General features: G+C 39.7%; 2 protein-coding genes across 36 annotated transcripts in view; both read right to left on the bottom strand.

Moving 5' to 3' along the window:
- The window catches only part of nrxn3 (neurexin 3), a 1,581,531-nt gene that overhangs the window by 902,601 nt on the left and 666,472 nt on the right, over positions 1–12,458 (bottom strand). The gene's annotated exons all lie outside the window — the stretch shown is intronic.
- LOC134295458 (uncharacterized) overlaps positions 1–12,458 on the bottom strand; it is a 411,762-nt gene that overhangs the window by 336,441 nt on the left and 62,863 nt on the right. The gene's annotated exons all lie outside the window — the stretch shown is intronic.

The following is a 12,458-nucleotide window of genomic DNA, read 5'->3' as shown; positions in this document are numbered from 1 at the left end:
CCATTACTGTATGGATAGTGGGAGGCATTGTTCAAAAGATTATGTGTTTATGTATGTATAAATATCTGTACAGATTTTTTATTGTTAATTGTGCATATGTAATATTAAAAATATTTTGTAAGGGAAAAAGGAAAAGATGATAATGCTTGCTAAAGAGCAAGATACTGGGGGGGGGGGGGAGGAAAACTGATGAACAATGAGATTCATTCAATGAAGCCATGGCTCTCAGTTTGTAAGATCAGAGCCAGGCAGTTAATGACCTCTTGGAAGTATCTCAATCAAAGTCAACTTCATAGCAGATATCATCAACAACAAGTGGTAGGCAGGTTATAATGTTTTAATTGATTGTTCTGTGTTTTAACTTGTGTTGTTGGGCTTGTCCTCATATGAACCGCCCCAAGTCCCTTCAGGGAGATCAAGGCAGGATACAAAAATAAAGTTGTTGTTGTTGTTGTTAACATGGAACCCTCATTTCCCTTCCATATGTTTATGAAGAAATCACCAAAACCTGCATGTTTTCCATATTCTGGTTGGAAAAAAATGAAGCTTAAAAGAATTAAAACATGGGGGAAATCAAAACATTTCACCACTTCTGCCTATTAGTATTTCACTCTGTGTCCTGTTATCAATACATTGAAGATCCAGATCCTCATGGCTGACTTCTTAAGCAACACACATTCACACAGAGTTGGCAAAAACTGATCTTGATGTGATTCTTTGCTTTGCTTTCTCTCACTCTATCTTGCTCCGAGGGCTACGCCTGCTCCAGCTATGCTCAGCAGACATGTCAGCGCAGGATAGTTGGTCTTAATTGCTCCTGAGGAGTCATGCTACTATTTAATAACTCTGTTTTCCCCAATGCAGTTTCTCACACAGCCTACAGCAGCTTTCTAAACTGTCCTAAGTGATGGCAGAACCACAGGGTTTTGTAAGCAAGAAGGGGAAATGAAAACTGCCCAGAGCCAAATAGAGCTTGTGATCTTGGAAAACCTCTTTGTGGGATTAATCTGGAAAGGGGTTGGGAAGGAAGGGGGAGGCAACAAGAGTGAAATAGATTCTTCTAATTTAATTTGTCATTTGCTTTTTGCAGTACATGGACTGGTGTGGTACTTGCGTAGTTGACCTGCGGAGCCACACTGCCATCTAATGGCATTGAAAGATACAAGTGAACTCATTATTTTGCTATCTAAAAGATCTATGAGGTTTTTGACAACTCCAGTAGTTGGTTATTCTTTTTTTCAAGTGAGTTCAGAAATATTTCCATTACATCAATTGGATTGTCTTTTTATCCTTTACATTTTGTAAAAAAAGAAATTATTCCTTTCAACTCTTTTACAGACGACACAACAAACAACTCTATTTATAATTGCTCAAGCTCATCTCTGCTAATGTAAACATTAGGGGCCTCTACAAAAATAGAGATGTGTGGGCAGGGAACCATCTGCCCAATATGATGCCTGCCAGCAGCTATATTCTGGCTGCTATATTTTTTGGAGGCCTTGGATACTTAAAATGGGCCACATGATTATTCCTGCAATCTAATGAATTTAACTAGACTGGGTAAAAGAGACATAGTCACCATTTGAGCTAATGTTACAGATGTTGGCCTCATATTTCATTACTACTCAGAATAAATACCCAGAATACCATATATGATTAAATCACAGCAATGAAATGAATTGTTCATTAGCATTTGCCTACCTTCAAAATACAGTAAAAGGTTTTTTTAAGTGTCTCTGCTAAACAACTAGGTATATGTAAAGTTACATAACATAACATAAAGGATTACAGTGAACAATCTTAACTTTTTTGTATATTTTTATCTAGACATGGGTTTACTTACAATCTTTTTTATTCTGCTAGATGTCTTGGGTCCTATTTTGGGAACTAAGGCAGGACATAAATTGATTGATAGATTAACTAAATGACTGACTGATTAACTTGTAATTCTTAGTAGTAGATCCCCACTTATGGAAGTCTTCTTTGATTATTGTCAGCTAGACTGTAAATGTATAGGCCCGTAAGAAGACATTAAACACCAATATGTTTGCCCTGGACTATAACTGAGTGAGAGTTATACTGTAACCATTGTATATGTGTGGTGCTCTCGAGTTTTGATATTCACATTTTTGTTATTTAACTATGCTTTATGGCATTCAAATTCATTTATGTGATTATGGCAGTGCTTTTTCCTAAAGGACAATTAGCTCTTTAAAATAAACAATTAAATAATTAAACTGTCAAGTTTTGAAAGATTTGGAAGTTTATCATGTCCAGCACCCTAGCAATGCAGGAAACCCAAAAGAAAATCATGTTTGAGAGTTGGCCATCCAACCTTGATTTAAAACCACCCATCCCCATTCTGCAGTAGTCTATTACATTATCATACATATTTTAACAGCAGGAGGTTCTTCTTAATGTTTAGTCAAAATGTTTTTTCTTTAATTTCATTAATTTGAATTTACCAGTTTGGGATCACTCTTCACTATCTATATCATCTCCATCCTGCATTTGCTCATCTGATTTTTCCAGTTTAAGTGTAGGACTGTACTTTGATCCCTGGTGATATTTATTTTATTGCTACTGACCTAGTTGTTTAATTTTATAGCCAGTATGGTGTAGTGATTTCAGTGCTGGATTATAACTGCGAAGACCAGGGTTTGCTTAGCCATGGAAACTCAACAGGTGACTTTGGACAAATCACACACTCACGGCCTCAAAGGAAGGCAAAGATAAACATCTTCTAAACAACTCTTGTCAAAAAACTTTCTGATAGTTTTACTAACGGTCACCATAGGCTGGAAATGACTTAAAGGAAAGCAGCAGCAACAACAGCAACGGTCTTCAATCTACTGAAGTCATACTGAATTCCATTTTTTTTGTTTCTAAGATATTAGATGCCTCTCCTAGTTTGATCTCATCTGAAAATCCAATGAACATCTCCTCTGCTGTATAGAAGTCATTCATGAATATATTTAACAACACTGGGGCAGGACAGAATCCCGCAGTACTCCACTTACCACCTTTTCTACAGGATTAGAAAGAATCATTGGTGGGCACTCTTTAAGTATGATACTTTAAGCAACTACAAATTTACCTTTTTTTAACATTATCTACCTAAATCACCAAGTGTTCATAAACCAAATACGTAATGATCTGATCTAAAATATAATCTATTCATGGCTGCATGCTGTTTCTTTGCTAGTAGTAGTACCCCTCCAAGTTGATTATCTTTTTTTGAAAGATACAGATAGCATGTTTGTCATCAGTTTCTGAGGTTTTCACCTTTTCTTCAAGAATTTTCAAAGTTGCAGACATAAACTCTCAAACTATATTTCTTAGTTCCAACAATAGCACTCGAGGCAGTTTGACTGACTTGAATTAATTTAAAGCAGAGGCAAGTATAGCCTCCCAGAAGTTGTTACTGAAGCTCTCATCAACATAGCCAGCATTGCCCATGTTAATGAATGCTGAGTTTTGTTCCACACCTTGCCCACTCTTGATTTAAAGTAGCTAGATGTTCTCATACTATCTTCTTATTGACCTTAGAATAAAACTTTATATTCTCTTATCTATTTTACTACCCCTATACATGAAACCTTTACAGGACCTCATGAGATGGGCAGGGGGAAAGAGACGGAAAGTAGAGGGAAATGTACTCCTTCATTCCCTATCATCTTTCCCCATCTTCTGGGATGGCCTCCCATTCTTTCCTGTCCTTCCTTCCTGTGTTCTCCAATCAGGAACTGAGTAACATCCAACTCCTCAAAAGGCACGCTAGGCTCTGCTCCTCTATGCTACTGAAATGGAGCCCTACAGAATCCCACTGGAAGTTGCCTTGTGTCATGTGATGGACTCCATGGGACTTCATTTCAGCAGTGTAGAGAAACAGGAAGAAGACAAATCTGATAAGGTTGTAAATCTCATCAGAATATTCCTTATGTCACCATTCTAATTTCTTTAGATGCCTTGCATTTTTTTTCAACTGTGTAATTGTTTGTGATTGTGCTTTTCTGGGCCGAAACACCAGTAGTCATATAAGTCAATGTCACAGGAGTTACAGTAGCAAATCTACTTTTTGGCATTGCACAAGAAGATATCTATGTACATTTATTTACCCCAGACCTAGAATTTAAACTTTTGATAAGAAGACATCATGTAATAAGCAATCTCTGTATTGTCTAATGAAGAAGACTATTAAAATTAAAATGTGCCTTGTTCTTTCATAAGGTAGAACTGTTTAGAATGTTTGTTACCAGTCTTTTAGTAGTATTGATATTGGTTTCCAATTAACCTTCATTATTACAGAATTGTATGATTCCTATATAAAGTATTCATTTACATGTTCACAAAATCCCTACATGGATTATCTATGTACAGTGATACCTTGACTTCAGAGTTTAATTCATTCTGTGACTGAGCTGTTAACTCAAAAAGTTATTATCTCAAAATAAATTTCCCATTGAAATGCTACCGTATTAATTTGTTTCACCCCCAAAAAATCCACCCCCAATTTTTGTTATGTGTTCTTAAATAAGAATGTATTTTATAAATAACAAATAAGGTATAAATGCACATTCACTTGGAACAATAAAAAGAAAGATCTGTTTTAAAATGGTAGAAGCACAAAGTTGTGGCAAGGAAGCACATTTGAGGCAATAAAACATGTGTTGGCCAGAATAACAGCAAGGCAAAGCCTGCAAATTCACATGGAACAATAAAAAAAGAAATATCAACTTTAAAATGGTAGAAGCACAAAGTTGTGACACAATGGTAAAACCATACAGTTGTGGCAAGGAAGCACAAAGTGAAGAGGCAGAAGAATAATTTCTTCAACCCATTGTTGTTGTTTATTCGTTCAGTCACTTCCGACTCTATGTGACCTCATGGACCAGGCCACGCCAGAGCTTCCTGTCAGTTGTTGCCGTCCCCAGTTTCCTCAAGGTCAAGCCAGTCACTTCAAGGATAACATCCATCCATCTTGCCCTTGGTTGGCCTCTCTTCCTTTTTCTTTCCATTTTCCCCAGCAGCATGATCTTTTCCAAGCTTTCCTGGCTTCTCATTATGTGGCCAAAGTACTTCAACTTTGTCTCTAATATCCTTCCCTCCAGTGAGCAGCCGGGCATTATTTCCTGGAGGATGGACTGGTTGGATATTCTTGTGGTCCAAGGCATTCTCAGGATTTTCCTCCAGCACCAAAGTTCAAAAGCGTCTATCTTCCTTCGCTCAGCCTTCCTTATGGTCCAGCTCTCGCATCCATAGGTTACTATGGGGAATACCATTGCTTTAACTATGTGGACCTTCGTTGCCAGTGTGATGTCTCTGCTCTTCACTATTTTATCGAGGTTGACCATTGCTCTCCTCCCAAGAAGTAAATATCTTCTGATTTCCTGGCTGCAGTCTGCATCTGCAGTGATCTTTGCACCTAGAAATATAAAGTCTGTCACTGCCTCCACGTTTTCTCCCTCTATTTGCCAGTTATCAATCAGTCTGCTTGCCATGACCTTGGTTTTCTTGATGTTTAACTGCAACCTAGCTTTTGCACTTTCTTCTTTCACCTTGGTGATACGGTTCCTCAGCTCCTCCTCGCTTTCAGACATCAGAATGGTATCATCTGTATACCTAAGGTTGTTAATGTTTCTTCCAGCAATTTTAACTCCAGCCTTCAATTTGTCAAGCCCCGCACATTCCATGATGTGTTCTGCATACAAGTTGAATAGGTAGGGTGAAAGTATACAGCTCTGCCATACTCCTTTCCCAATCTTGAACCAGTCTGTTGTTTCGTGGTTTGTTCTTACTGTTGCTACTTGGTCATTATACAGATTTCTCAGGAGACAGACAAAGTGATTTAGTATCCCCATACCACCAAGAACTTGCCACAATGTATTATGATCCACACAGTTGAAGGCTTTAGAATAGTCAATAAAACAGAAATAGATGTTTTTCTGAAACTCCCTAGCTTCCTCCATTATCCAGCGGATATTGGCAGTTTGGTCTCTGGTTCCTCTGCCTTTTCTAAACCCAGCTTGTACATCTGGCAACTCTCACTCCATGTATTGCTGGAGTCTACCTTGCAGGATCTTGAGCATTATCAATTTATAATTCTCTAGATTGCTAATGCATACTGATCAAATCGATATTTAGGTCTCAGGTATAGTAGTCAGCAGTTATTCTGTTCAAAGTTGGCAGGACATGCACAGTTGATCTGAGCTATTTATATATATTTTAAATTTTACTGTCCTCTGTAGTATTTTTCAGTTTTCCATTCACTTGAGGAAAGATCTGTGGCAGATGAACTATAAAAGGCACAGATGGTTCCTAGAGCCCTACCAATCACATGACTGATGGTCTGTGATGCCTGTCATCCATCTTCATCATTCACCTGAGATCAGCAGGACAGAGATGTAGCAGTTGGAAGGTCATTTAGTTCAATTTGGAGGCAAAAAGTAGCTGCTATGACAGATAGTTATGAGAAATCAGCAAACCTGACACCAGCTTTTATTGGGCCAAGTGAAGCAATTAAGTCAGAAAGAAGGAACACAGGGAAGATGAATTGGCCCCTGGCCATCTTTCTTTTGTGATGATGGTCTCATGTCCATTTGAAAGGTCTGCTCTTTTTGAAAGGAACAATTTGTGTGTGGCAGTTACAGTATTTATTAGGCTTGATCGATCCACGAAAAATTTGATTCTAAACTCGTTGCAAAAGTAGAGGGGGGCAGCGTTTCGTTTTTGAAGGTATTTCTGAATTTTGCCCCCCAAAAATTTCAAAATTAACGAAAATTCGTTATTTTCTAAATTAATTCGTTAATGGCGGACGCGCATGCGCAATTCCCAAAAACAGCACAGAGGGAGAGGACTTTACAGGACTCTCCCACCCTCATTTTTTGAGTGATCTTCTTCAAACTTGGTACAGTGGTAGAACACATTTAACACTGATAGCTCACCAAAATTTGGAACATTTCCCTTATCCTCTGATTTTTGGCGAATTTTCATAGCTTTTATAATAAACCATTTTTTAATAATTGCAGAAATCTGTTCCTGGTTTGAAAGTCTTATTTCCTGTTAAATTGGGTTGTCTTTACTGTGAAAATCATTGTTCTACTTCAGAAACTTTGTTTTTGTGGCTGAAACTTTGTTAAATTGGTGTGTGTGTGATATATACTGTGTATATATATATAGTCCCTGCATATGTGTGTGTGTGTGTGTGTGTGTGTGTGTGTGTGTGTATAGGTAAAGGTAAAGGTATCCCTTGACGTTAAGTTCAGTCATGTCTGACTCTGGGGGTTGGTGCTCATCTCCATTTCTAAGCCCAAGAGCCAGTGTTGTCCATAGACACCTCCAAGGTCATGTGGCCGGCATGACTACATGGAGTGCCATTACCTTCCCGCCAGAGTGGTACCTATTGATCTACTCACATTGGCATGTTTTCAAGCTGCTAGGTTGGCAGAAGCTGGAGCTAACAGCGGGCACTCACTCTGCTCCCGGAATTTGAACCTGGGACCTTTCGGTCTGCAAGTTCAGCAGCTCAGTGCTTTAACACACTTCGCCATCGGGGCTCATGTATATATATATATAATATACATACACATACACACAATGTGGAGAATATGTGGAAAGGTAGATAGATAAGTTGGGAGCCACAGCGAAGGCACCTTCCTGGGAGCAAGGTCTAATAATAATAATAATAATAATAATAATAATAATAATAATAATAATAAATCCCTTACAATATCCAAGATGGGTACCATTATTGGCAGAGAAAGCCAAGCTGTAGGAGTTGAAATCCAATCATTTATCCTCCCTATAGAATCAATTTTATATGCATTTTTAGCTACAGAAAAGCTAAAATCAGGACAGTAAAAGAACAACACCCAGAAAATGGGAATTCCAGACAGGAAACAATCAGGGCCAGCTAATACCTCCCAACAAAGGATTCCCCCAGGTAGGAAGCAGCCAGGCTTTGAAGCTGCAAGGCTATTCAATGCTAATCAAGGTGACCAATTGCAACATTCACACTTGCCTCCCACAGACAAGAGTTCTTTCTCCCACCCTGGACCTTCCACAGATATATAAACCCCACTTGCCTAGCTTCGCACAGACGTCAAAACCTCACCGCCGGGCCCCTCTCTGTCTCTCTCGGTCTCTCCATTCCCGGCTCCATCTGCCGCCTTCCCGCCTCACAGAGAGACACCAGGCCTGAGCTGAGGCGAGGCGGCGGCGGCGGCCATTTCCCCCCTCCGTCTTCCTCCTCCTCCTCGGCCTCCTTCCCCCTCGCCCCCTCCCATTGGCTGAGCCCTTTTTGCTGAGGGGCAAAAGGAAAGGGCCTGAATGGTGGGAGTTTGGGTGATTTGCAAAAGCTTTTTTTTCCTAACGAAAAAAACGACGGAATAAAAAAAAACGGCCTCTCGCGATTCGAAACCGCGATATCCAGACGTGTGGACAATCAAGGCCGTATATTGCTTCAAAACAAACGAAAATAACGAATTAATAACGGGTAACGGGGAAATCGAATTATTTGAGCAAGCCTAGTATTTATACTGCAGTCAAGTAAGCTGTTTTAGGTGAGGGACTAACTTCAGCACCTTGGAGAGTACATCATATTTACAGGCTGGAAATGTGTCGTTTCAGAAGCATTCAAATTAGAACTAAACTCAAGATCTAACCCAGGCATGGACAAACTTCAGCCCTCTAAGTGTTTTGGACTTCAACTCCCACAGTTTCTAATAGCCAGTAGGCTGTTAGGAATTGTAGAAGTTGAAGTCCAAAACACCTGAAGGGCTGAAGTTTGCCCATGCCTGATCTAGCCCCTTTTTCATTTAAGGGGCCTGCACTGTAATGAAGCTCCAATCTGAATCTCTGGTTAATGGCAAAATGTCCATCAAATTCAATCTAAACTCCAGAGTAGATTTCCTTTCTCTAGCTTAGATTTTTTTGTTTTGTTGGGGAGATGCTTAGTGGAATATGTAAGATCTGTGGGTCCTATTCAATCTGATGTTTGCAGACCTCATTACTGAAAAGCAAATAAATTGAGGCTCCAGTGTTTAATAGCATGCACATTAGCATATAACTGCCTGGTAGCCTAAATCTCCCCTACACCCTGCATGGAACAGAATTCTGTCTTTCTATTTTTAAACACATTTCTTTTAATACATGCAACTTTGTGTTCAGTCTTCCCTAAGGTACAGATCTGTACATTGGATGAAAAATTCCTACTTCACAAATGAGTTTGGAACAGCCATTTCCTTTGTATTGTATCATTTCACTTCTCATCATTTGTATGAAACTGTAGAAGATCTGAACAACATATTTCTACACCATCTCAACCAGAAGAGCTGCCATCTGGACTTGTTCTGGCCCCTATAAAGCAATGAACAAAACTTCAACAATGAACACAGGCGAGTGGATTTCTTCTCCAGCTTGAAATGGTTACACAGAAGCAGCCTATAATCTCTTGGCAAGAGTGAAAGCTTTGGGAAAGCTTTTTTCTTTCAGCTTCCCACCCATGAATTCCTGAGCCATCTGGTGGTCAGCAGGAAAAAAAAGAATGTAGAAAACAATTAAGCTTCACTGAACATATTTCTCACAAGAGCTACAACAGTGAGCTTTGAAAATCCCTGCTATAGCATATGCAGTTATTTAACGTTACTGTCTGGGAAACTCTGACACTTACACAAATCAAACCAACTCCATCTAATCTAAGCCATGTCATAAGCACTACCACTGATGGTTGTATTACTCAAACTAGGAGGGGTGTCACAATTTTAGTGGCATGAGCAGAGTAATTCTGAACATCAAAATTGAGTTATAAAGGAAACCTGCCACTTCCAATCAATACAGGTCTCCGCCCCAGGCTAGAGGGAATGACAGGTGACAGGCTTGCTTGCTGCATTGAGTGAAATATTAGATAATCCTGGGAGTGTTGTGCTACAGTGGGTAGGGAGAAATGAGGGAGTGCAGAATATAACAAGGGATAGGAACGATTGACTTGTGTTGCGGATTTTTCTTCCATTGCAAATTCCCTACTGAGCTGAAGTAAGTATGTGAATTTTACCAGATACTGAATTGAAGTGAGGTTAGAGGACTGTGTCATCACTCCACTGTGGCCAAAGGAATGAACAAGCCATCAGAATCTCCTAGCATCATTCCCCAGAGCAGGTCAATATTTCCTAACAACCAAGTTAAAACTGCTTGTTATTATCAGCATCTAAAAGGCACTTTCCCTGCACACCACAGGTTCCTTCCAGGCTGTTCCCATTCTGTTCCTGTACTGCTTTGGTTTCATAGCATCACTGCCACAGATTGTACATAGGTTGGCTTGACTCTAAGGCCCCTTCCACACAGCTGAATAAAATCCCACATTATCTGTTTTGAATTGGATTATATGGCACTGTGGACTCAGATATCCCAGTTCAAAGCAGGTATTGTGGCATTTTCTGCCTTGATATTCTGGGTTATATGCTTTTGTGGAAGAGCCCTAAGAGAGGGATTGTAACTCAATGGTAACCCACTTGCTTTGCAAATTTGAAGATCTAATTTCAATTTTTGGGATTAAAATTGTTATAACTGAAATAAATAAATAAATAAATAAATAAATAAATAAATAAAATATTTTGTGTCCAGCTCACAGTCCTTCACAGCTCAGCCTAATACAATACTCCCCTGTAGGGATATGCATTTGGGGGGAAACGTTGTCTTGTTTTGTGTCCTGACTTTCGTTGGGGGCCCTGATCCATTTTTGTAAGCCTCCAAAATTGGGAGGGTTGGTTTTGGTTCTTTTATTTCGGGGCCCAAAAATCAGGCCCTTATTGGGAGGGGGCTTCCCACTTACTGGCTCCCCTTCCTGGCGTGCGTTCTTCTTACCTGGCACCTGCTGTTTCTACTATAGAGTAAGAAGGGCTCAGTTTTAGGAACTGGCAGACACATGCTTTCAGGCCTGCCTGAACTCTCAACCACACACACACTCTCCTTGGAAAGAGAGTGCATGTGTGGTGGGGCCTGCAGGTGGAGTGTGCCTGCAGCTGAGCTCCACTCCGGACCTCTCCTCCTGCTCACCCCACCCCACACACTCTCCTTGGAAAGAGAGTGTGTGCATGGCAGAGCATGCATGCAGGCCTGGAGCGCATCTGCAGCCAAGCTCTGGACCTGCCTGCCTGAAAACCCCGGCACACACTCTCTCTCTTTCCAAGGCAAGGAGGCAAGTTGAGATGCACACGAAAGCAGGCTTTCATGTCGAGCAGATTTTCATGTGGTGAGAGGGCTTTTCATTTCATGCTTCTGTAGAAACGGAAGACACGAAAGAAATGGTAGAAATGGGAGGAATGAATTTTGTGCACATGCCTACTCTCCAGTAACAATCTTATTCTATTGATATCCAGCAGAGCTTTCCATAGAGATATATCTCTGTAATAGCAAAATTGTATTTTCCTTTTCATTTAACAATGAAAAGTAATAATTAGCACATTAGGCAGGTTGGATAATAAATTTGCTCCTAGATCTGTAATCCTAATCTGCCTCTGTTATTATTTTTCTGTCAATTTATTATTAAAAAGGCTCCCAAGGGACTTGTCTCAATATGAGATCTACACCTCATGACAATCTCCTTGTTTCTTTTGTTTAAAAGTATCCTATTACTATTTATATCATAGATTTGTTTCATGATTTCATCAACGGAGAGTGAATTCTGAAGTCTTTTTAAAGGTGGATATTGGATGATGTCTGGACTCCTGTATGATCTTTCACTCAATTTACATTTGTGTGGACTTAGATAAATAGCTGATAATGCTAAGAAATCCAGTAATGGAATTATGCACATGCATAATGGAACAGTGGTTTTCAGAATGTAGAGCAAGTTTGTAAAAGCCAGGTCCAAACCAGCCGAAGACTGAAGATGCGGGTCTTTCCAACACACTTCAAAATGTGACAGAAGACTCTCTCCATTCCATGCTTCACTTTGAAGGGTAGCTCACAAAACCTATTCCTGTCATTCCAAACTGGGATTCAGGCTTATGGAATAAGTAAGCTTAGAAGGCTTTCCCCAATTTTTATTGATGAACATTTTATTGGAAAAAAACCCCTTATTTTCTGATGCTAATCTTTATTATTTATAGATCTTATATCTAGTAGACCTGCTTCCAAAGTCTACTTCTTGTTCTACATCCCAGTCAAAGACTTTGCATCTGCTGAAAGGTGCTGTTCTGCTTGCTGAGAGGAATTTAGATAACCCTCAGGCTATTTGAGTACTAGAAGGCATGGATCTTCTTTGGCACATGAGGCTGTGCATGTGAAAAGCATAGTGTTTTCTAAAGATTGCTGTACAATTGTAAGAGGAAAAGCAGGCATTGAGGCTCAGCAGCAAGACTGACAAGTCAGCTTTAATACTGCCCCAGGGATATTTTTTTAAAATCCACAATAGGTTTCCTCTTTCCCCAATTCTTCCATAGTAGAAGTAATATACAGCA

Source organism: Anolis carolinensis, chromosome 1 (assembly GCF_035594765.1).
Source record: "Anolis carolinensis isolate JA03-04 chromosome 1, rAnoCar3.1.pri, whole genome shotgun sequence".
NCBI lineage: Eukaryota > Metazoa > Chordata > Lepidosauria > Squamata > Dactyloidae > Anolis > Anolis carolinensis.
The sequence above is the reverse complement of the archived record's forward strand: the minus strand, read 5'-3'. Positions and strand labels throughout refer to the sequence as shown.